The 24,940-nt window shown below is 43.8% G+C and overlaps 1 pseudogene; it reads left to right on the top strand.

The window, feature by feature from the left end:
• Positions 1-1,362: 1,362 nt before the first annotated feature.
• Positions 1,363-10,282, top strand: LOC141500670 (mortality factor 4-like protein 1 pseudogene; annotated as a pseudogene).
• The last annotated feature ends 14,658 nt before the right edge of the window (positions 10,283-24,940 follow it).

Below are 24,940 nucleotides of genomic sequence, written 5' to 3'. Positions count from 1 at the left end.
TGTCTCTCCTAAAAATCTCCAGCTCTCTTTTCCCACCAACACTTAACTAGGCACATCTTCCCTAGCCTGTGCTTGTACAGTTGTTTTCTTTGATCCCCAGCCAGCCATTTGACATTTCTACTCAATGCCATCTCATTGACCTCAGACCTCCTAGCCAGGATGCTCAAGCCACGGTCTGATGTACTGAATGGGCCTAGCAGTCGCCTGGTAGTCCAGGACCCTTTGATTCTGGTCCCACCAGGAGCTACAAGATGGCACACTAAGGGAATGGGCCCAGAGATTGCTGGGCCCTCATGTGGGAACTTCCTGGGAGAGCATCTCTGCTGCCTACCTTACCCTCAGGAGCCTCAGTCTGTCCCTCAGTGAAGGGGGAGAATTCCATGGAGCTGCCTTGCTCACTCAGATGAGAAAGACAATGGAAAACCACCCAGTATGCCAGCTCTGGCATGATAGTGTTTGGTCCAGAGCCTAAAAAGACAGGACAAGGAGTTTCCATTTTATCTGGGGAAAGGGGGAGACTACAATGTGAAGAAAGAGAAGTATGTGCATGTCCAAGAATGATCACTTGGGGACTCAGAGGTGGAGCAGCTCCCTTAGGCAGCCTTGGTGGGAGTCTAGGCTCCTGAGCTGAGGAGTGAGGACAGGCCAGGTCTGGAGGGGGGTACAAGACAGGAGTTTCCAGAGGGGAGGAATGGACTCTAAACTCAGTCGGGTGGGTGTGGGGCAATCACAAAAGTCTTTCAAAGGAAGGGCTAGGTATTTGTCGTTTATCCCACAGACCCATGGGGTGCCACTGAAACTTGGGAGAAATTGTCCTGAGCCAGTTCTGGGGGAAGAGTTGAGAAGCAGTGCCTACTAGGCCTGAAGATCTCAACAGGGTCCATAAAATGCGGTTGAGGAAGGGCTGACCCGGGACTCAAGCCCACAACTACCTTCCTCTCTCTTTTTGTTATGAGACAAACACAATATTCAACTCAGTGCCAGCAGTTGTCCCAAGTACAGCAAAGGACCCTTCCCTCAAGAAGATTGCCCCCTATCTCCTTAACTTAGAATCACAACCTTGGAAAGCAGGCAGGGCCTTCCAGAGTTGTCTGTGTGGGCCCTCTGAGGGGAGTGGCAGCGCTTTGCCCATTTCACTCCAGGCCAGCTCTCTGGTTAGCCAGGTTGCTCAGGCCTTGGCCTCAATCTGCCAGTTCTCAACTTCCCCCCACACGGATAAGCAGAACAGGCAATCCCTCCTCCTCCTCCTCCTCCTCCTCCTCCTCCTCCTCCTCCTCCTCCTCCTCCTCCTCCTCCTCCTCCTCCACCTCCTCCTCCTCCTCCTCCCCACCCTCCACTGGACAAGCCCTCAAGGACTTGACGTCCCCTCCCCTCGCCTTTGACGCTTCTCTTTCCCAGGGTGAACATCTTCCAGATCTGTTGAGCCACAACTGACAAGGGAGTCAGACGGTGCAATGGGTATGTAAGAACAGAGGCGAAGACAATTCCTGTGCCCAGGATGCCAAGATAATTATGGGAGTCTCTTCAAGGAGGACAGAGCAAAATCTATAGGAGATAAAACGTGAGTATTTTCGAAGGAGTTTGATACAATATTGGTACACAGGGAAGGCATGACCCGGCACCCTAGGGCTCCAGAAGGGTACATCTTAAAAGAGGTGGAGGACAGTGGTGAGGTCATTCCAGTCTTGCAAAGGTGTGGAGGTGGGAAATGGAATGTTTCATGTGGGGAACTAAGAGAAACCCAGTTTGGTTTGAAGGCTCTGGAAGAATGGGTTGGAGCCAGGCTATGAAGGCTTTCAATAACGGAGCCATAAGAAGGTGACTGACTAAGGGAGAGAGAGGGTCAGATCTGCTCTTAAGAAAAATTACATTGGTGGCAGCAGCAGCAGCAGCAAAGGTAGAAATGAGAAGTAAATGAGAATAAAATCGAGTAAGGAGTCCTGGGTAATGTCGAGTCCATAAATGGGGTGAGGGAGAGGCTTTGAGAGGCAATAGAGGGAAGGGGAAGGGAACTCATGGCCGTGTGGAGTGTGCTGGGAGGGGTGAGCCAGGGGCTGCACATGAACCCGGGGTTTTCTTAGACATCACCCGGTGGGCCAGCCTCATTTTACAGAGGTCAGAGAGATCCAGGAATCTGCCCAAGTTTCTCCGATCTCTCAACATACTCCCCAGATTAATGCAGGACTTTTGTCTCCAAGTCCTCCTGTTTTCCAAACTCTGCTAACAAGAAATTATTGTCCTGGTGCCACCATCCTTCCCATCCTCCTTCCAGTCCCCAGCCTGTTGCCAGGTAATTTCGGCTCTGTAGTATCCTTCTGTCTTCTGACACTGCCACCCTCTGGGGCAGGCCCTCATTTCCTTACCCTGGACTATTGCAGTAGATCCTGGGGGGGGGGGGGGGGGCGGAGAGGCTCTCCCTGGTCCAGTCCATCCCTCACCAAAGTGATTTTTCTCAAGTGCAGGTGTGACCTTATCCATTCTGCTGCATCCTCTCTTGGTCCAGGATAAATACCAGAGCTTCCTATCCCCTCCAGGATTAGAGGAAAAATGCTGTTTGGTGGTCCAAGTCTTTCATCACTTAGTCCCCTGGTCCTCTCCTCCCTTTCCAGTCTTCTTTCCTGTCTGCTCCCCCCCCACCGCCCCACCTCATATACTTTCTGTGATCCAGTGACCTTGGCTTCCTAGCTGTTTCTCCTCCAACCCATTATTTTCACTGGCAATTAGTGTTCCTACAGGTCTAGAAAGGGCCAGGGAGCTTGGTGGTCACAACTTTCTTTTTGCCCCCCTCCCACCAGGGAACTATGGTTGGAGCCCCCAGGGAGCAGTTCCCCAGGTCTTGCTTTCCAGGAAGATGGCCCGTGGGTGGCAGGTGGTAAAGTGACTGGCCTCTTCTCCACAGGAGTCCCCTCTCCAGGGGATGGCTAGGAGGTCTGCAGTCTGAGTTAGGTGGGGCTTGATGTCGGGGATGGGGGGAACGACTGGCCCCCCGACTCAACTATCATGATGAGGACCTAGGGAAAGAATTGCCTGAGGTGGGACAAGGATACAACAGTCCATTGTCATAGCACAGAGTTTGAGAAATGCTAGCTAGCAGCAGCAGTAAAACAAAAGAAAGGAACTAAAGGCAGAAAGGTAGGTAAAGGAAGAGATGGTATTGTTCTTCAGTAGTTTTCAGTCATTTCTGCTTCTTTCTGATCCCATTTAGAATTTTCTTGGCAAAGATACTGGAGTGGTTTACCATCTCCTTCTCTAGCTCATTTTTAGAAATGAGGAAACTGAGGCAAATAGTTAAATGGCACATAGTTAATAAGTGCTTGAGGTCAAATTTGAACTCAGGACCTCCTGACACTGTGCCACCTAGTTGTCCCTATAAAAAGGAATTAAAAGTACTCCATTTGCTGATAATATGATGATTTACTTGGAAAATCTTGGAAATCAACAAAAATACCAATTGAGATGATCAATAATTTTAGCAAAGGTGCAGGCTATAAAACCAACCATCAAACACCAACAGCTTTTTGATAAAATAATAATAATAATAATAATAATAATAATACCCAAGAAATAGGACTAGAAAGGGAAATTTCATTCCAATCACCTACAGAATTCTTATAGTATGTAGAGACCAGTCTACCTTGTATAGACTTCTTTAGGTTTAATTACAAAGAAATACTGTGTGTGTGTGTGTGTGTGTGTGTCTCTGTGTTTGTGTGTCTCTGTGTGTCTGTGTGTGTGTGTGTGTGTGTGTGTGTGTGTGTCTGTGTGTGTGTCTGTGTGCTCAGGGAAGCAAAGCGATGCAGCAGATAGATGCCTGTCCTGGAGTCAGGAAAATTCATTTGGGGAGTTCAATTCTGGTCTCAGACACTTCCTAGCTGGGTGACCCTGGCCAAGTCACTTTATTCTGTTTGCCTCACTTTCCTTATCTGTAAAATGAACTGGAGAAGGAAATGGCAAAGCACTCCAGTAACTTGGTTAAGAAAACTCCCAATGGGGTAACAAAGAGTCAGACACAAAATGAAAATAATAATATTGTAAATACATATATAAAGTATAGAAAGTACAGCCTCAATAGAGGAAGAATAGTCAATGTTTATGGTTAGGCTGTGTCAATATCTTTTAAGTGACAGCACTTCCAAGATATTTAATGCTACACCCAACTACCATGTCATAAAACTTGATAAAAAAAAAAACTATGCAATTCATTCTATACTTAAAGGGAAATGATAAAGGGCTGATAGTTCCTCAAGAGTGTCAATTCACTCACTTCTCAAATAGCAGTCATCATATCCACCTGGTGGTATTGTGTAAAAATAGGTGGATCAATGGAATAGGCTAAATAAGGCAAAAATCAGAAATTATGGGATGCTAAAACTCCATTTTTGCTAAAGTAGAAAAGAAATTATCTGAGAAAGAACTCCTCATGGGACAAAAACTGCTGGGCAAACTCAAAAGCATCTTGGTGGAACTGAGGCTTACTGCAGCTTAACCCTTTTGGAGTTCAAATAGAACTATAAAATATTGACTAAAATCAATAAAAAATGCAGTAAAATATAGATACTGTCAACATGTGGTTTTGTCAGGCCAAGTATATTGAACCTTCTATACAGTTTAGTGGCCCCTGTTTCTATTTGAATTGGATACCACTATCTCACACCATGTTCCTTCAAATCTTTTAACTGGATGTGCGACCTTAACATTAACAATTGGAGGACAAACAGCTCCTAGACTTCCCCCAGCTCTGGGTACATGTATCCTTGAACCAAACTAGAGATAGAGGTAATTATAGGAGATAAAATAGGCAATTCTGAGTATTTTAAACTGGAAAGATTCTGGAAAGGCAACATTATTGTACTGAAGATAAGAAGGGCAGTGTTGGAATGGGAGAAAAATCTTTGTATCAAATTTTTTCTGATAAAGATTTGGTAGCCAAGATATAGCAATATTTAATAAATTGTTCCCACAAAGATATAAACAGCTTTCACAGGGACTGCAAAGGATTCACAAGCACAAGAAAGAAAAAAGAAGAGAAACAAAGAAGGAAAAAGTAGAAGAGGTAAGCAAATAAAGAAGAAAGAGAGGGAGGGAGGAAGAAGAAAGAAAAATAGAGAGAGAGAAAGAGACAGAGAAGAAGGAAAGAAAAAATAGGAAAAATATGGGTTACAAAGGTTTTTTTTTTCTTTTACATTGAGGCGGGAGATGAGGAGAGAAAAGAAATGCTTATTAATTCAAAACTAAAATAAAATGAAAAACAACTATGGGCAAGAATCCAGGCTAGGCTTTGAAAAAGATGTGTAAGGGTGGCTGGGTGGTGCAGTGGATAAAGCAGTGGCCCTCGAGTCAGGAGTACCTGGGTTCAAATCCAGTCTCAGACACTTAATAATTACTTAGCTGTGTGGCCTTGGGCAAGCCACTTAACCCCCTTTGCCTTGCAAAAAACCTTAAAAAAAAAGAAGTGTGTTGATGTTGGTCTAGGCAGCAAAACCAATCTGAGAACCTAAGTAGTGTGAAAAGTAGTTACATAATGAAGAATTAAAGAACATATTTTGCAATTTTGGAACCTTGATGCCAAATTCTGTATTATAACAAATGGACACATTGCGTATTTTTAAGAAGTTGTGGAGGTGAATGATGCAGTCAATACAAGTCACTGTTTTGATTTTCCCAGTTAAGCAGAGCCCCTGTCTAGGTCATGGGCCTGGGGTCTTAGCACTTGTCGCAGCCTGTCTCCTGGATCCTGCTTTGTGACCTGTTTCTTCCCACATAGCTGAGGTACGTGGAAACTTCAAGTATTCTGGGAATAGTTCTACACATACATTGCTCTGCAGTGATGGATGTTAGGTCAGTCTCAAAAACTACCAGCAGAGAATTTCTATGAGAAATTGGGGCAGCTGAAGATGGAGGAGTGGTTAGAGTCACATCTTGCTTCAGATCCTTGCTAGCTGTTTGATCTTGGGCAAGTCATGTTTCTGAGCTTGTTTTCTCATTTGAAAAATGGGGATCATGAAAGTTCCTTTCTTTAGATTGTAAGAAGGATCAATTGAGATCATGTTTGGAAATCTAAAAGTGAGCTAGTTTTGATAATAAATCAGGGATGCCTATATAGCTCAGAAATGTTGTGCCTTGGTGATCTATATCCTCATAGGACTAGGATTGTCCAGGCTTTCTAAACCATTTCTAGTCTAAGCTGCCCACTATTTTACAGAGAAGGCAAGTGAGATGCAGAGAGGGTAGGAGCCATATCCACTGTCACAAGATGAGGGTTTGAGGTTCAAATCCTTTGAATTCAGGCACTTGTTCAATAATAACAATTGGCCACTAAGGCCCACCCTCCTTCAAGGCCCTGCCATGGCCCATCATGGCCTCCACCACACCCACCACAGCCCAACACTGACCCCACCACACCTAAAGCCCCGCCATGACCCCTACCCCGGCCATCATGATACCTATAACAGCCCCTCATGGGCCTGCCATGGCCCCTACCCCAGCCATCATGGCGTCTAGCACGCCCCCCATGGGCCTGCCACGGCCCCAATCCCACCCCCAGCAAAGAGGCTCTGACTTCTCTGAATAACATGCTAGTTTTTCCATAAAATAAAATAACCAAATTATACATATCCTCCCTTCTAATCCTTCCCCCCACCTCCTGTTCCCTTGCGATAGTTATCCAAATAGTTCTTTTGTTACAAGTTTCTCGGTGCTTTCCTCAAAGTGCACCATTCTAGCTTATTTCTTAGGGCCCCATACAAATGGAGGTGTCTCAGAATCCAAGTTTATGGGAGCTCCGAACTTTTTTTGACGGAAAAGGAGGGAGTCGATTTGAACCCTGGCTTTCTGACTACAAATTGAACACCTTTCCTACTTTACCAAGCTAGGTTTATACGGATTGCTTCAAAGGGCCCAGAAAGAGTAGAGTCACTAGAGAAGACTTGGGATTTTTACCTGGTAAAGGCTGTATTTTTCAGGATGAGGAAAGTGAGGCGGCAAAAGAAAAAGGAGCTTGTTCTTGCTGACCCAGTCGGGATGTGATGCTCCGAGATTTAGTAGGAAGGAGCCTCAAACTCCACAGCCAATGACATAGGCTGCTTTGGATCACGGGGTATAGTATTCCTAGCACTTTCTAGACCCAGCCTTTCAGCATCCTTTGTTACATTGTTCTAACAAATGGCTTGGGGGCAGCACCAGAGCTTTCTGCACCTGCGCCACTCATAGGGTGTACCAGACACTTGGGGATAGCAACAAGCCTGCACCTCTAGGCACAACTATGAGGTTGGGGGTGTATTCCTTGCAGAGCCGAGCCTAACCTCACTGGACCTCGTGCTCCTGCACTAGCCCTGTGGGCCATGTGGAAGCAGCTCCAGAGTCAGTTTTGTTTGGTTCTAGCTCCTGTGGTTCCAGTGGCTCCGGCAGGTCCCAGTTCCAGCAGTTCTAGTGGTTCCAGCGGTTCTGGTTCCAGTTCCAGGTCTGGGGGTTCCAGTGGCTCTGGCCAGTCCCAGTTCCAGTGGTTCCAGCGGTTCCAGCGGTTTTGGTTCCAGTTCCAGCTCCAGGGATTCTAGCAGCTCCAGCCAGTCTGAGTTCCAGTAGTTCCAGCTCCAGAGTTCCAGATCTGAACCTAGTCTACCCCACAACTCAGCAGCATAGCTATGTCCCTGTCTAAGCCCATGAGTAAAAAAGTGCGGGTCTTGCCCAACATCCAAGAGGGGGAGCGAGTTTTCTTCTTTAATGGGCCCATCCTTCGAGAAGCTGAGTGTGTATGTGTGGCCTTAGAAGATAATGAAGTCAAGTATCTAGTGCGCTACAGGCCTGGGAGCGGAATGGTGGGAATGAGTGGAATGGGAATGGGTCCGATGGGCATGACACCCTTTGGCCTGGGCCCACTAGGTTCGCTGGGGCTGGGTTCCCTAGGCCCCTTGGGCCCCATGGGCCTGGGCAATATGTGGTTGGGGGGGATAGGCATGAGCGGAGCTCCTCTGGGGGCCGGGGCCTCTCCTTTCTCCCTCCCAGTGCCCAGTACAGCCTCTCCTTACTCTATGCCAGGGTCCAGCAGGGCCTCTCCTTACTCTGTGCCAGGACCCAGCGGAGCCTTTCTTTACTCTATGCCAGGGCCCAGCGGGACCTCTCCTTACTCTATACCAGGACCCAGCGGGGCCTCTCCTTACCCCCTGTCAGGACTCAGCAGCATTGGCACAACCTCTGAGAGTACCATACTGGGGGCCAGTTTTGGCATTTATTCCAGTGATCCCAGTACCAGTGACATGGGCTCCAGCACCACCTACGCAAGGGCAGGTCTCAGTTCCAGTGCAGGACCTAGTACCAGCTCCAGCCTTAGCGAGACACTGAGTTCCCTTCCTTGGAACTACGAGTGGATCCCTGAGAATTGTATGCTTCGCTTTTGTAGCTCCAGTGGGAGGGATAGCGATGAGCTAGAGAAGGAAGACTACTCTACCATCTCTTCTGGAGCCTGTGGCCATACCTCTGACCCAGGAGAGGGCAGCAGTCATGGGGAAAGTGAAGTCGAGGCACAGTCCAACAACCCCAGAGAAGGGTCAGAAGATGACATGGCACAGCCGCCACACAAGCGCAGAGACCTGGGGGTCCCTAAAAAGAAATTTCTAAAACGGCGGGAAGTTAAGGTTCCCCTGCCTGACACCCTGAAGCCCCTTCTCATTAAAGACTGGGACTTGGTGAACCACAGCAAAAAGCTCTTTAAGCTACCAGCCAAGAAGACCATTGACGCTATACTAGCTGAGTATACTGCCTTGCAGCAAAATCGTGAGATCCTCAACAAGCAGTATGCAGTCTATGAGCTAGTGACCGGTATCAAGGAGTATTTCAATGTAATGTTAGGCACTCAACTGCTCTACAAGTTTGAGAGGCCCCAGTATGCAGAGATCCTGGCCAACTACCCCAACATGCGGCTGTCCCAGATCTATGGCGGAGCCCACCTGCTCCGCCTCTTTGTGCAACTAGGATCCATGTTGGCCTACACAGCTCTGGATGATAACAGCCTCAGTATACTCCTGGGTAATTTGCAAGATTTTCTGAAATACATAGCTTGTAACCCTTCCATGCTGTTCACCCCAGACGATTACCAGGAGACCTCTGCAGAGTACCAGCAGATAGCTGAATAAGCAACCAATACACAGGGGAAGGAAGGCAATGTGAGGGCATCAGTTGCTGCTCAGCACACCTGTTTTGCCCATTTCTTACTTTTTAAGTCCAGTTTTGTTACACTCAAAAAGGAGAGCATTTCTCCTGGTGTAGTGCTTTCAGGGCATGTCTACAGCAAGAAACTTGAGAGCCTAGATATTGTTCAGGATTTAAGGAACTAGATTGGATAAGATTAAATAAATTAAAATAACTATAAGATGTAAGAAACCAGACTTGTATAAGAGTTAAGAAACTAGAATTCTATAAGATTTAAAAAGCCAGATATTGCACAAAATCTTAAGAAAGTTGTATAAGATTTAAGAAACTACAGGTTGTATAAAAGTTAAGAAGTTAAGAGATTACCTTGTAACAGGAGACTTTACATTGCAAAGAATTCTCTAACAACAATTTTCTTATTGTAACCTGTCTTAATGCTTGGGGACCATGACTTAGTTGGACTTTCTTTTACTTCCTGTTTGGTAATTTCATCAGACCCAAATAGGTCACCTGGGAACAACTTACACAAGCTGGACTTGGCCTATTCCAGTGACCCATCACTTCATTCCACACACCTTCAGGGACCAGATTCCAAACACCTGTGACTTGCAGTGATTTGCAGTGACTGAAGACTTTGATTCCTGATGCTCAAGACTTTTCACTTATTTCCAACTATGCATCTATAGACATAAGTATTGCCTTCTAACCTTAGAGTGCACATTGCAATGAATTCTCTAATGTTGACACTTTTTGTCTTAATGCTGAGGACCTTGAGATCCCTGTAACCTTGTCTTACCCCATACCAGAAGCTGATCCCTCATCTTTACCTAAAGACTTAGATCCACCTGCCCACTTTCCTCATGCTTACCGACTAGATTTGAAACACCTGGAACTTCTGCTTACTGTTGAAGGACTTGAGCCCTCCATCCCCTGTGCCCAAGATTTCCCAGGTGCTTTTGGATGTTTTCAGATTATAGGGTTCTCTGCCTGTGCCGCATATCCCTTTTCTGTTTTCCTTGGTGATTCCAGTGACCTTTATGTAATAGAAAAAACTGTTAGATTTGCTATAAGACTTGTTCTCCAAGAAGTTCTTGCCTAACTCTTCCACAAATCTCCAAAATAAATCAGTGGTTTTTTGGCTTCAGAAAACATCTGTGACTATTCTGTGAATACCAGTAGGGGTGTGGGCACATGGGTTGGATAGCCAATCAGCAGCAGACTAGGTTCTTCCACCTTAATCCCCTCACAGGTGGACCTCTAAAGACTAGTGGGGGGCTGTTGCAATGGATTGGGTTGAGGCAGGGTTGCTCCATTCCTTCAAGCCTCTGCACTGTGTTGCTCAGGGGTTGCTGTTCCTGATGACCAGTGACATTACTAGGAGGTGGGAGGAGGTGTTCCTGACAATATCACCAGCAAGAGAAACAGTTCATCAATTCCCCTCTAGGGGCCAGTTTGGGAGCTTGGCACAACAGGTTTCATGCTATCTGTTCACTGTTGCCATCTCTGCAGTGCCTGCTTTGGGCTAAGGGGGCAACTCTCCAGGCCTGCCAACACTCTTTGGGGTCTGAGCTAATTCCTGGGGAGGGAAGGATCAAGATAGGGTCAGGCCCTCTCTTCAAGGAGGAAGGAGTCTTGAAGAAGTAGAATGACTGATGAATCACACCATGAATGAGATAGTAGCCTTTCCTTGGTGTGACATTCAAGGCCCTCAGGCTCCCAATTCTGACTCTAGTGAGTGGCCTTGGACTGCTTCCTTACTCTGGATTCACAAAATCAGGTGGCAGGAAGTGTCTGCGTGTGCATGTATAACTCCATGTCTCTGGATGTCTGTGTGTCTTGTGTGTATGTGGCCAACTCTATCTCTGTGTCTACAGATTTACACAGCCCTCCAAGAGAAACAACTTAAATTCAGTGAAGGGATAAGAAGGGAAGGAAACAAGAATTTGTTAACTGCTTACCCTGTGTTGGCTGCTTCACAAATAGGGTGAGCCATCAAAACCAGGTGAGTCAAGGGGAAACTAAAAAATAAATAAATTTGACTTTGAAATCTAAATGTTTTAAGTTCAGGGAAACATCAGGGCTGGGAGAGAGGCCAAGGGGCTACTGGCCTAGGAGCTTAGAGCTAAGATCTGATGTCGACAGAAGGAAGCCCAGGGGGTCAGAAAGGATGCATTCCCCCATCTTATCTTGCCTGGCTCTTTCCTGTCCTTGCTCCATGGTTCAAAGCAGCTTAGTATTCTATCTCTGGCTCCTACAGTAGGCTGACCAAGCACCCCCTCCACCCCATGAGGCCTTTCTCTTTCCTAGCTAGTCTCAAATGTCTCATCACCCAGAGGGCCTTTGATTAATGGGGTACAAGCTAATAGAAGGATAATATTTAGCATTTTTTCTGTCCTGCTTTAAAGATTTGACAAAAGATTCTAGGCATAGTATTTGATTTGCGCCTCATGGAAAATTTGGGATGAACATGCTATGATTATTTCCATTTTAAAGAGAACAGTGGCACAAAGAGAACAGGGTCACAAAGCTGGCAAGGCAGGATTCGTCTTCCTCCTCCCTCATTGCATCCCTATCAGCTGGGCCCAGAGCTCACACCTACTCAGCACTTAAGGAAAGCTTGTTCCTTGAAGTAAGGGGTGAGAAGATGGAGGGAGAGAAGAGTGAGAATCATGTCATGGTCAGCCATAGGGTTAGAGACAGTGCAACCCATCTACACCAGGGGACATCTCTGCAACCAAGGCAAGTCTAACAAGACAAAGGTCTGGGGGCCCCAAGGAATGCTCTCTCCCTCTTCTCAGACAAGTTTAGGAAGAGGTGGAGTAGAACTAGTTCTACTGGCTTCAGGTTCCACCTAGAGCTAGGGCAGAAAGAACCCTGGATTTGGAGTCCTAAACTCTGGATGAAAATCCCACCTCTGTTTCTCACCCCTACTGTGAGCTTGATCAAGGCCGTTCCCCTTTGTGAGGCACTTTAATATTAAGGCGCTGAATCCCCAATAACCAAATGGTGAAAGGGTCTGAATAGTCGGATTTCAGAGGAAGAAATGTAAGGTAGCCCCAAATCCCTCTTATAGAAATGAAAATGAAGACAGCCCTGAAGTGTGAATCTATCAAACTAGGAAAAATGGATAAAAGCCAATAGACTAAAATGCCAGAGGGAAAAGGGGAAAAAGGTACAATCTTGTCCTGTTGGAGCTGTGAACAGACCCAGTCATTCTGCAGAATGACTGGGAATGATGCCCCCAAAGTCACTCAATGGGGGGGGGCGTAACCTGTGATATCACCCTAGGTCTAGACCCCAGAGAAACTAGAGAAAGAAGACACAACCCACAATGTACCCAAATCTTTGGTAGAGGTGAAGGGGAACTGAGGGGAATGCCTAACTAAATGATGAAAGGAAAAGCTTCAGGGAGACCTGAGAAAACTTGTATGAAGGGATTCAGAGAAGTGACTAGAACTGGAGCACGTATACAAGAAGGACAATAGTGGAAAGATGAGCAGATGGGAAAGTCTTGGGAACTTAGACCAGTGTGACAACCAACCACAATTCCAGTTGTTCTCCACCTCCTGACAGAGAGTTGCGGGGGGGAGCTCAGGGTGCAGGAGGAAGCATACATTTGTGAATGAGGCCAATGCAAGAATCTCTTCTGCTTGACTATGTGTATCTGTTGCCAGGCTTTTGTCTTTTTTCTTTTTCAATTGTGGGGAGGGGGAGGATAGTGAGGGAAGAGGTGGGAGGGAGATAAAGGAGAGCTTTTTCTCAACTAAAAAAATATTTTTTTTTTAGTTTTTGCAAGGCAATGGGGTTAAGTGATTTGCCAAAATCACACAGCTAGGTAATTATGAAGTGTCTGAGGCCGGATTTGAACCAAGGTACTCCTTACTCCAGGACTGGTGCTCTATCCACTACACCACCTAGCTGCCCCAAAATAAAACAGTTTCAACAGAACCAAATACAAGTACTGGCTTAGATGCTTCTCATCTAACAATTTATTTCATTATTTGAGCCACCCATACATGTTTCAGGTGATTGGTTGGATGGGAGTCCTCATGTTCAATGAACCAAACCATTAGAAGAAAAATGCAGCCTGAGGGTCATTGTATCATACTGATCTGACAGAGCCCAGGCTGGGCAGCAGGACTAAAGGGACACATTGGAGACAGAAGGACTTCACACATACTACCAAACTGGCACACTGAGTGGTCAGGGAAAATGAACTCAGCTAAGGCAAGGGATTCATTCAAGTACAGGGGAGATTAGAATGGAGGTTCCCTGTTTTGGAGTCCAGAACACATTCTTCCTCAGCCTTGTCTTTTGAGGCTACCCTAAGCCCCCTCCCAGTGGGAAAAGTTGCATTCTCAGAGGAAACTGTACCAAGTCCACAAGTTCTGAAAATAGGGTGAGCCATCAAAACCAGGTAAGTCAAGGGGAAGCTAAAAATAAGAAAGCATGAAATGGACCCAGGCCCATTCAGTGATTTACCCAAGGCCACAAAAGTCAGCTATAAGAAACAACATGTAAATCCAGGTCCTCTGATTTTGGAGCCAACACACACACACAGGAAGCAAGGGTTCTATGGACCAGATAAGGAGCTGAAGGGGCCTTGGAAGGAGAGAATTTGTAGGATACATTAGGGTTCCTTGTGTACAGATAGATGATGGCTTAAGGCCATCAAAGGATGGGGTGGAGGGTACAGAGAAGAAGAGTCTGGCACAAGTCAAAATGCATGCAGGAGCATATTTAGACCTCATCAACCTCCTTGCCTAATGCAGCCGCTTTCTCCTTGAGAATTGTAAGAACATGGAGGAGAAGTCCCTAGAACAGCCCATGAAACATCCACAGACACTAAGTGGCAAACCATGAACTTGGGAAGAACTTTTGCAGAAGTAGGAGAGCTAGAACTGGTGGCACCTGCCAAAAGGACCAGGTGAGCTTCAGCTCTGGCTGCTCCTGGCATCTGATGAAGGAATTAGGAATAAAGGGGAGAAGCCCAGGGCCCTTCTCTTGGGGGCCAGAGAAATGTGGCCCCATTCGGGGAATTGTCATTCTTTCTTTTCTGTTCTAGGTGAATGCAGTGGATTCGTCAGCCTTGCTCAGAAGAGTGAACCATGGGAAGTGAGGAGTGAAAGTCCAGGCCAGAGCAAGAAGCCATCTTCAGGAATGAAGATGCAAGACCCTAGCCCAGGGGAGGAGTCATCCTGCAGGCAGACTGCAGTGGGGTATCAACCAGGAAGAAACACTGCCACATTATGGAGGCACTGCAGGGGTAGTGGAGAGAGTATGGCATTAAAGTGTTAGGGGAAATGTTGCTGCATTTCTAACCATCCCATTCTTTTTTTTTAATTTTAGAAAGGTTTTATTTATTTTGAGTTTTACAATTTTCCTCACTAATCTTGCTTCCCTCCCCTCACCCCCACAGATGGCAGTCTGTTAGTCTTTACATTGTTTCCATGCTATACATTGATCTAAGCTGAATGTGATGAGAGAGAAATCAGATCCTTAAGGAAGAAAAATAAAGTATAAGAGATCACAAAATTACATAATAAGATAAAGTTTTGTTATTAATGGTATTAAAGGTAATAGTCTTTTGTCTTTGTTCAAACTCCATGGCTCTTTCTCTGGCTACAGATGGCATTCTCCATTGCAGACAGCCCAAAATTGTCCCTGATTGTTGCACTGATGAAATGAGCAAGTCCATCAAGGTTGATCATCACCCCCATGTTGCTGTTGGGGTGTACAGTGTTTTTCTGGTTCTGCTCATCTCACTCAGCATCAGTTCATGCAAATCCCTCCAGGCTCCCCTGAATTCCCATCCCTCCTGGCTTCTAATAGAACAATAGTGTTCCATGACATACATCTACCACAGTTTGCTAAGCCATTCCCCAATTGAAGGACATTTACTTGATTTCCAACTCTTTTCTTTTTTTTTTTAGGTTTTTTTTTTGGAAGGCAAATGGGGTTAAGTGGCTTGCCCAAGGCCACACAGCTAGGTAATTATTAAGTGTCTGAGACCGGATTTGACTCCAGGTATTCCTGACTCCAAGGCTGGTGCTTTATCCACTACACCACTTAGCCGCCCCAATTTCCAACTCTTTTCCACCACAAACAGGTCTGCAATGAATATTTTTGTACAAGTGATGTTTTTATCCTTTTTCATCATCTCTTCAGGGTATAGACCCAGTAGTGGTACTGCTGGATCAAAGGGTATGCACATTTTTGTTGTCCTTTGGGCGTAGTTCCAAATTGCTCTCCAGAAAAGTTGGATAAATTCACAACTCCACCAACAATATATTAGTGTCCCATATTTACCACATCCCTTCCAACATTGATCATTGTCCTTTCTGGTAATATTGGCCAGTTTGAGAGGTGTGAGGTGGTACCTCAGAGAAGCTTTAATTTGCATTTCTCTAATAATTAGTGATTTCATATGACTATGGATTGCTTTGATCTCCTCATCTGTAAACTGCCTTTGCATATCCTTTGACCATTTGTCAATTGGGGAATGGCTTTTTTAAAACATATGACTCGGTTCTCTGCATGTTTTAGAAATGAGTCCTTTGTCAGACTCATTAATTTTAAAGATTGTTTCCCAGTTTACTACATTTCTTTTGATCTTGGTTATAGTGGTTTTGTCTATGCAAAAGCTTTTTAACTTAATGTAATTGAAATCATCTAGTTTGTTTTTAGTGATGTTCTCCATCTCCTTCTTAGTCATAAATTGCTCCCCTTTCCATAGGTCTGACAGGTAAACTACTCCTTGATCTCCTAGTTTGCTTACAATATTGTTTTTTATGTCTAAATCCTGTGTCCATTTTGATCTTATTTTGGTATAGGGTGTGAGGTGTTGGTCTAATATAAGTTTCTTCCATACTAACTTCCAATTTTCCCAACAGTTTTTTTTTTATCAAAGAGAGAGTTTTTATCCCAATAGCTGGACTCTTTGGGTTTAGCAAGCAGCAGATTACTATAATCATTTCCTGCTATTGCACCTAGTCTATTCCACTGGTCCACCACTCTATTTCTTAGCCAATCCCAGACAGTTTTGATGACTGATGCTTTATAATATAATTTTAGCTCAGGCATGGCTAAGCCACCTTCTTTTGTACTTTTTTCACTGAATCCCTGGAAATTCTTGAGCTTTTATTTCTCCATATGAATTTACTTACCACTTTTTCTAACACATTAATGTAATTTTTTTGGAATTTTGACTGGTAGGCTGCTAAACAGGTAATTTAGTTTTGATAAAATTGTCATTTTAATTTTATTACCTCGGCCTATCCATGAGCAATTGATATTTTCTCAGTTGTTTAAATCTGATTTAATTTGTGTGAGAAGTGTTTTGTAATTGTTTTCAAAATGTTTCTGAGTCTGCCTTGGCAGGTAGACTCTCAGGTATTTTATAGTGTCTGAGGTTACTTTGTCCTTCATTTTTTTAGGTTTTTTGTAAGGCAAACTGGGTTAAGTGGCTTGCCCAAGGCCACACAGCTAGGTAATTATTAAGTGTCTGAGACTGGATTTGAACCCAGGTACTCCTGACTCCAGAGCCAGCGCTTTATCCACTACGCCACCTAGCCGCCCCTTGTCCTTCACTTTTTAAAGTTATTTTTTACAAGGCAGTGGGATTAAGTGACTTGCCCAGGGTCACACAGCTAGGCAATTATTATGTGTCTGAGTTCAAATTTGAACTCAGGTCCTTCTGATTCCAGGGTCAGTGCTCTATCTACTCTGTCACCTAGCTTCCCTGTACCACCTAGCTGCCCCTGAAGTTATTTGGAATGGCATTTCTCTTTCTAGCTCTTTCTGCTGCATCTTGCTAGTCATATATAGAAATATTGAGGATTTATAAGGGTTTATTTTATATCCTGCATCTTTGCTAAAATTTCTAATTGTTTCCAGTAGCTTTTTGGATGATTTCTTGGGAATCTCTACATATACTATCATATCATCTGGAAAGTGTGAGCGTTTTGTCTCTTCCTTCCCAATTCTAATTCCTTCAATTTCTTTTTCTTCTCTAATTGCTGAAGCTAACATTTCTAATACAATACTGAATAGTAGTGTTGATAGTAGGCATCCTTGTTTCACCCCTGATCTTATTGGGAATGCCTCTAGCCTCTCCCCATTGTATATAATGCTTGTTGATGGTTTCAGATAGATACTGCTAATTATTCTAAGGAACAATCCATTTATTCCTACACTCTAGTGTTTTTTGTAGGTATGGGTGCTGTAGTTTGTCAAATGCTTCTTCAGCATCTAGTGATAGAATCATATTATTTCTGATAGGTTTGTTGTTGATATAATTAATTATACTGACAGTTTTCCTAATATTGAACCAACCTTGAATTCCTGGGATAACTCCTGCTTGGTCATAATTAACCATCCCTTTCAAAAGGACAGTTGATGTTAAGTGGTTAAAGGGAACTGGGGTACTACTAGTAACTGGCCCCAACAATGGTGATGAAAAATAGCTGCTGGGAGCTCATGCTGATGGTAGGAGACAAAGGAAGAAAGACATATGTTTCTTCAAGGTTCCCCTCTGAAACACTAGAGGAGCTGTATAAGATCTCTCTGTCTATGCCTGTCTGCCTTTCTTTCTTCTTCTCTTTCATTTACTCTCTCCCTTTCTTTCTCACTCTCTTTCACTCCTTTTCTCTCTTCCACTCATTCTCTCCCTGTCTCTCTCTTCCTCTCTGTTTCTTTTTTTTTTGCAAGGCAAATGGCGTTAAGTGGCTTGCCCAAGGCCACACAGTTAGGTAATTATCAAGTGTCTGAGACCGGATTTGAACCCAGGTACTCCTGACTCTAGGGCCAGTGCTCTATCCACTGCACCACCTAGCCAGCCCTTCCTCTCTCTTTCTTGCTCTCTGTCTAGCTCTTTTTGTCTCTTTCTCTCGCTGTTTCTCCTTTCCTCTCTTTCTTGCTGTCTCTTCTCTCTTTCAATTTTTCTTTCTTGCTCACTCTCTAGCTCTCTCTTTCTCTCTCACTCTCTTTCTTGCTCACTCTAGCTCTTTCTCTTTCACTCTCTAGCTCTCTCTCACTCTCTTTTGCTTTCTCTGACGCTCTCCCTTTCTCTTTTTTTACTTGCTCTTTCTCTCTTCTCTTTCTTGTTCTTTGTCTCTCTCTTGTGTTCTCTTTCACTCTCTCCCTTCCTCTCTCTCTTTTTCACTCTCTCTGTCCTACTCTCTCTCTTGCTCACTCTCTTCTCTCTTTCGCTCTCTCTGTAGCTCTCTTTATTGCCCTCTCTCTTCCTTTGTTTCTCTCTCATTCTCTCTTGCTCTGTTTTTCTTTCTTTCTGTTTCTTTTGTTCTCTCTCTCTCTTTTTCTCTCTAGATTTCTTGTTCCCTCTCTCTTGCTCTCTCTCCACACATAAAATTCAGACAGACACAGACACAGACACAGACACAGACACACACATCCAATCAATCTGCTCTAGCTCTGGGAGAAGCATCCAAATGCTCTGATCACAGAAAGCTTAAAGCCCTCATCCAGCCCTTCTTGTAAGACTGCCAGGATTTTGGCAGAGGTTTCATTCTAAATCTCTGGTTAGAGGAACTGGTAAATGGTATCATAAAGAATTTTAACCAGATGAAATTGAAAAGATTTTGCACTAACAAAATGACCATAGTAAGTATAAAAAGACCAGCATGTTGTTAGAAATTTGGCATTACTTTTTTAACCAGGTTGGGAAAGAGAAGGCACAAAAGAAGGAGAAAGAGACTGAACAAACACAAACAAACAAACAAAAAGAGCACTCTCAACAATTTGAATGAAATTAAAGAACTTGACTTGGGGTGAATAGACAAGCCCCGAAATGAGAGAAGCTATGACAAGACAATGCAGAGACAAGACTTTGACACAAAAATAAAAAGAGCAAATCATAAACCTCATCGGTTCAAGCTTCAGTGTAAATGGGTTGAGTAACTCCTTAAAATGAAAGGGAATAACAGAAGGAGAAGAAAACAGTCAGCCATTTGTTGCCTATAAGAAACATCCAAAACATATCCACAGACAGTGTGGAAATGAGGGATTGAAATATTTACTATGACTCAGATGATTCCACAAAAATTGGAGTTGGAATCATGCTCTTATGATAAAGAAAAATGACAATGTAAAGAAATTGAACAGAGCAAGGAGATTCTATTTTAAAAAATCAAAGACAATTATTAACATCAATATCAATATGATATGTAGTAATAGGCATAGCACCTGCATTTCTAATGGAAGAGTTTTGAATGGCATAAAGGGAGACAGTAATATAAAAGCATTTGAATTACCCCTATCTCAGAACAAGACAAAGATAAGAGGAATGTAAATAATTTTTTTTTAAATAACAGAATTCAACAAGCTATTGTAGAATTGAAAACTGAAAGACTTTATGATTTCTTTTTTTTTAGGTTTTTGCAAGGCAAATGGGGTTAAGTGGCTTGCCCAAGGACACACAGGTAATTATTAAGTGTCTGAGACCATATTTGAACCCAGGTACTCCTGACTCCAGAGCCGGTGCTTTATCCATTGCGCCACCTAGCTGCCCCAACTTTATGATTTCTACATAATGAGGACATACATATTTCTGACAATAGGCTGGACCATAGGCATATTATAAATAAATACAAAAAGGCAGAAATACCAAATACATTCTTTGCAGTCAAACTAAAATAATACAGAAAATATAAAATGGGGACTCCAAGAGAAAATTAATAATGGCATCCTGAAAAATGAATGAGTCAAAAAATGTCATAGAAATAGTTGATGACTGTGTAAAGTAAGACTATGGACTGTAATTTCTGAGATTCAGCTAAAGGTATCATCAGTGGGAAATTGATCTCTGAAAATATTTATGAACAAAATAGAAAGAAGGCTTCATGAATGAAATACATGATGGGAAAATGAGGAAATCCAGAAATAAGCAAATGCAAAATGAGGGAATTTTGGAAATGGGAAGACAAAGTGAGAAGTTAGAAAACACAAAGTCAATATAATAAAACTCTAAGCTGACTCTTGGTGGGGGGGAAGATGTCAATAAGCTCTTAGTTAAGCAGGTTGAAAGAGAGGGAGGAGAATCAAATCTCCAAAATCAAGAAACAAAATGAATAAGTTGAATTCCCAATAGGCAGACAAAATAAAATAGATACTGCTATAAACAATTATATATCAGGAAATGAGAAGAAACAGAAGAGTATCCATCAAAACAAAAATAGGCCCCCAAACAGACCATGAACTAATGATTTTAAATAACCCAGCTTCAGAAAAAATAACCAACTACGTAAATCCTGTTCTAGATGGATTTACAGATTAATTGTATCAAACTTGTAAAGAATAATTAACACATGTACTACACATATTATTCTCAAAACTGAGGAAAGAAAGCACTTTGTCAGATTCTTTTTATAAAAGACATAAACAGGGGCGTCTAGATGGCATAGTGGATAAAAGCACTGGCCTTGGAGTCAGGAATACCTGGCTTCAAATCCGGTCTCAGACACTTAATAATTCCCTAGCTGTGTGGCCTTGGGCAAGCCACTTAACTCCATTTGCCTTGCAAAAACGCAAAAAAAACCAACCAAACAAATAAAAGACATAAACACAATCCTAATACGCAAACCAGGGAAGGACAAAGCAAAGATAAAGAACTATAGACCAATGTCATCATTGAATATTAATTAAAAATTGAAAATAAAATCCAGGCAGAAATCTTAAAGTAATGAATCCCCTGAAATTAATCTTAACGATCAAGTTGGGTTATACCAGAGATGCAAGGATGAGCCAACATTAAGAAAACAATTAGGGGCAGGTAGGTGGCGTAGAGGATAGAGCACCTGCCCTGGAGTCAAGAGGACCTGAGTTCAAATTCAGCCTCATACACGTCATCATTACCTAGCTGTGTGACCTTGGGCAAGTCATTTAACCCCATTGCTTTGCAAAATAATTAACATAGTTCAAAACATGTCAAACCACATAATCTTATCCACAGATGAAGTAAGTGTTTGACACATTTATGTTTTTTAAAAATAACAACAAAACAGAGACATAGGAGAACCCTTAATAAATCCAACATGATTAAACATGCATCCAAAGCTAAAGATGAGCATTCTGTGTAGTGGAAAAATAATAGAAACAGTTCCAATAAATACCTGAGAGGATGCCTCCCCCCTTTTCTCTGCTGTTATATGACATGGTTCTAGACATGCTAATGATAACAAGACAAAGACAAAGGCAGAAAACTATGCACAGAGGAGACACAACTATTCCTATTTGCTGCTGATGTTCCAATTGGCAAAGCCCCAGTTAATCATCCCCAAAACGAATTTAGCCAATTAATGACTTCAGGAACTTTACCATCCCCAAATCAATAACATTTCTGCAGAGTAATAGCCAAACCCAGAAAGAAATAATAGAAAGGGAAGTCCCATTGAAAATATCTACAAAATGCCTAAAATATCTGGGAATCAATCTAATGAAGGAACACTGAAGATTCGTATAGATGTTATGGAAACATTTTTAAATATATAACAAAAGACCTAGATGAATACTCGGTACTCCTGTCTTGGCTGTACCAATATAATAACAATGGGATATTACTGAAATGGATGTCCAGATTTAATGCTATATTCTCCTAACAAGGGCATACTTTACACAAGGAGACAAAGATAATAAAATGCAGTTGGAGGAACAAAAGGTTTTCCATTTCAAGGGAAATAATGGGAGGAGGGAGTAGGAATGAAGTAGGAATAGCACTTCCAGACTTGAAATAAAAACTGACAATCCTAAACTGAAATCAGCAAAAGTATTCCATCCTGGCTAAAAATCTGGCTGAGCTGACAAGCAGAACTGACTAGATGAGATTAGAAACAGGTGAACTCATCAGTCGAGTGTGTGTATGATCAGCCCTTTGAGAAGACTTCTCGATTTGCCAAGACCTTTTACGAAAACTAGAGAGATCTGACAGAAATTTGGCTTCGAAGAAAATCGTACACTATATAGCACTGTGGAGTGAGGGGCAAAATGGATATGTGACCTGAATATTTGAAAACATCACAAGAGACCCATTTTAGGTGTTTTTCACAGTTATGACAAGTGGGGAAATGTTTATTGAAACAAGCTATTGGGCTGATCACAAAAGATAAAAGAGAAGTTTGATTACAGAATTACAGCAATGCTTATGCACTAACAAAATCCATGCAACTAGGATAGGAAGGAAAGTGGTCAGAACAAAACCCCAAAATTTGACATCCAAAATCTCCACTTAGGATCTGATATCTAATTTACGAAGGGAACTAACACAAATACTTAAGAGCAAAAGCCATTCCCCGATGGAGTGATGGAGAAGGGGACATGAACAGTTCAACTATCAACTATTAATTGCCCTACGAAATATTGTCCTGAAATATTAACAAAGAGAAATACAAATGAAAACAACTCTGAAGTTCTACCCTCTCCCCACCCCCCCATCCCACAAAACAGCAAAGATGAGAAAATATGGGAATATTAATGTTGAAAGGGCTGTAGAAAGAGAGGAACATCATTACTTTATAGTTGGAAAGCAAGATGAAATTACTTTATGAAAGTGACTATTCGTGACTAGACATATACCCCGAGAAGGTCAAGATGACAAAGAAAGGTCCCACGTTCACCAACCTATTCAACACAACACAACTATGATAGCAAAAGCCTGGAAACAATGAACATGCCCATCAGTTGGGGAGTGGCTACACAAATTGGATGTCACTGCATGTGATAAATATAGGGAGAAAACTTCTGTAATCTGAAGCAAAGTGAATGGCTCCAAGATGTCATGACAGCAATAGAAAGAAAATGAACAAAAACACCAATGGCAAGTTAATACCATAAATTTCACAATCAAGCTTGGCACCAAAGAAGGGAGATGAGAAAGCACCTTCTTCCTCTTTTGCAGAGGTGGGGAGCTATGAGGATGGAGCACTGCCTACACTGGTGGAATTTGGGTAGTACTCAGTGGCACCAAAGTGTCTTTCTTCCCCCTCTTGTAAGGGACAAGGGGGGTGCAGAAATGGTGGGGGATGAGATCAAACTAAAACGAGTGTGTGATTCAGCCAGTGTGCCCTACTTGTTTGTTCTCCCCCCCTCCATACCTTTGTTCCCTCACTTGAACCCATCTGAGTCAGGCCCGGGCTTCTTTTAAGGCTCTGTGCTCCTGGTCCAAGGCTTGGTCCCTTCCCTTCTGAGATGCTTGTCCATGTGGTCTGTGGGTGGCTTGTATGGGACTGTGGCTTGGCATGTTGCCCCTCCACTTCCCCCTCTCCCCCTTTAGACTGAAGGTTCCTTCGGGGCAGGGGCTATCTATGCTTTTTGCCTTTCTGTGTAGCCCCAGTCCTTGGCACATAGGATTGTTGACTGAAGCCTCATGTCCCATGTGTAGCCCTGAAGTTGTCTCAGGACTCAGGCACCTGCCATAGCTCCCTGGTGAAGCAAACCACCCAGCTGCCCACCTACCTAGAGTTTGGCCTCTCATCTCCCACCCCACCCACCCCCAGTGGAAGTACAGAGTCCCAAGCCACTTCTGAATAGGGGCCGAGCAGCATGCCAGTCCAGCTCACTGAGCCTGCTGTTCCTGCCTTCCCTGGCCTGGTGAAGCTGCCTGTTGACACCTTTGAAGGTGGGCTCATCTGGGAATCCCAGGTGCCCTACCCATTGCCTTCTGACCCTTTCCTCTAGCCTCTCCTCCATCTTTGCTTGATTGTACTGGCTGCCCAGACCCCACCTTAGATTTCTGTTTGGGGATGAGAGCATTTTCTTGGCCCAAGTCACACTTCTCCTCCAAGGGACTTGGACCCTTGGGCCAGCAGAGCCGGGCTGGGGATGTGAGGATGGGAGTTTTCAGGGAGAGCCTCTCTGGAGAGCAGCCTTAGGAAACCTGGGCTTTTCTCCCTGGCCTCCCCAGTCAATGCCCAGCTAGTTAGACAGATGAATTAAAAGAATAGACTTGCTTGTGAGTGTTTACTGGACATCACTAGGGTTCAAGGTGTCTAAGACCTGGGGTCAGGAGGGCACATGGTAAGTGAACTAGGCAATGAGGAATCATTGGAGAAGAGACTGGCTACGGGGAGGCCAGATCAATGAGAGCCCAAAGGAACTCAGCTCAATTGGAGCAGGCAGTAGGTCTGGAACCATTGAGATGGTAAAGAAGGAAGTACCTAAGGAAAGTTCCATCTGAGCCCCCTGTTGGGAAGGAGAGGACCCACATCTCTATGCCATTTTACAGGAGTTCCCACACTGGGTGAAGCCTGACCGGGGATCCTAGCCTCAGGTATTGAGGACTGGCTGTAGGTGTCTCAAATGTGTCAAGATACCAGTTGCCATGGGCTCTCTCCATTTGGGTAAGATAAGACAGATGCCTTCCCTGGAGCAGGCAGCCGCTTTTTTTCCACTTGCCCTTTCCCAACTTAGCCTCTTTCCCTTCTGCACTGGTTTCTGTTGACTTTTTCTCCAGGAACACAGAGGTGTGGGCAAATCAAGAGAGGCACATCTGGTCCCAGATGGCAGGAAGTCATTGATGATCAAGACATGAGCCCGAGATCCAGCTAGAGCTGTAAGGGACTCCAGGGGTCAATCAGTCTGAGTCTCTCATTTTAGAGAGGGAGAAACCAAGACCCATGGAAATGACTTAGCCTGCTCCAAGTCAAATGGTAATGAGTGTGAAGGAAATGGGAAGCCAGGTCCTCTCTGTTACTCACTTTGCTCAGAAGGGCCACTCCGAGAAGATGTGAGTCTAGGGCCACTGGCTTAGAATTACCACCACTAGGGCAGTAAATTGGGACCCCCT

The sequence above is a fragment of the Macrotis lagotis genome, chromosome X, assembly GCF_037893015.1.
Source record: "Macrotis lagotis isolate mMagLag1 chromosome X, bilby.v1.9.chrom.fasta, whole genome shotgun sequence".
Classification (NCBI taxonomy): Eukaryota; Metazoa; Chordata; class Mammalia; order Peramelemorphia; family Peramelidae; genus Macrotis; species Macrotis lagotis.
Note: the sequence above shows the minus strand (reverse complement) of the source record. Positions and strands in the feature narration are given on the sequence as shown.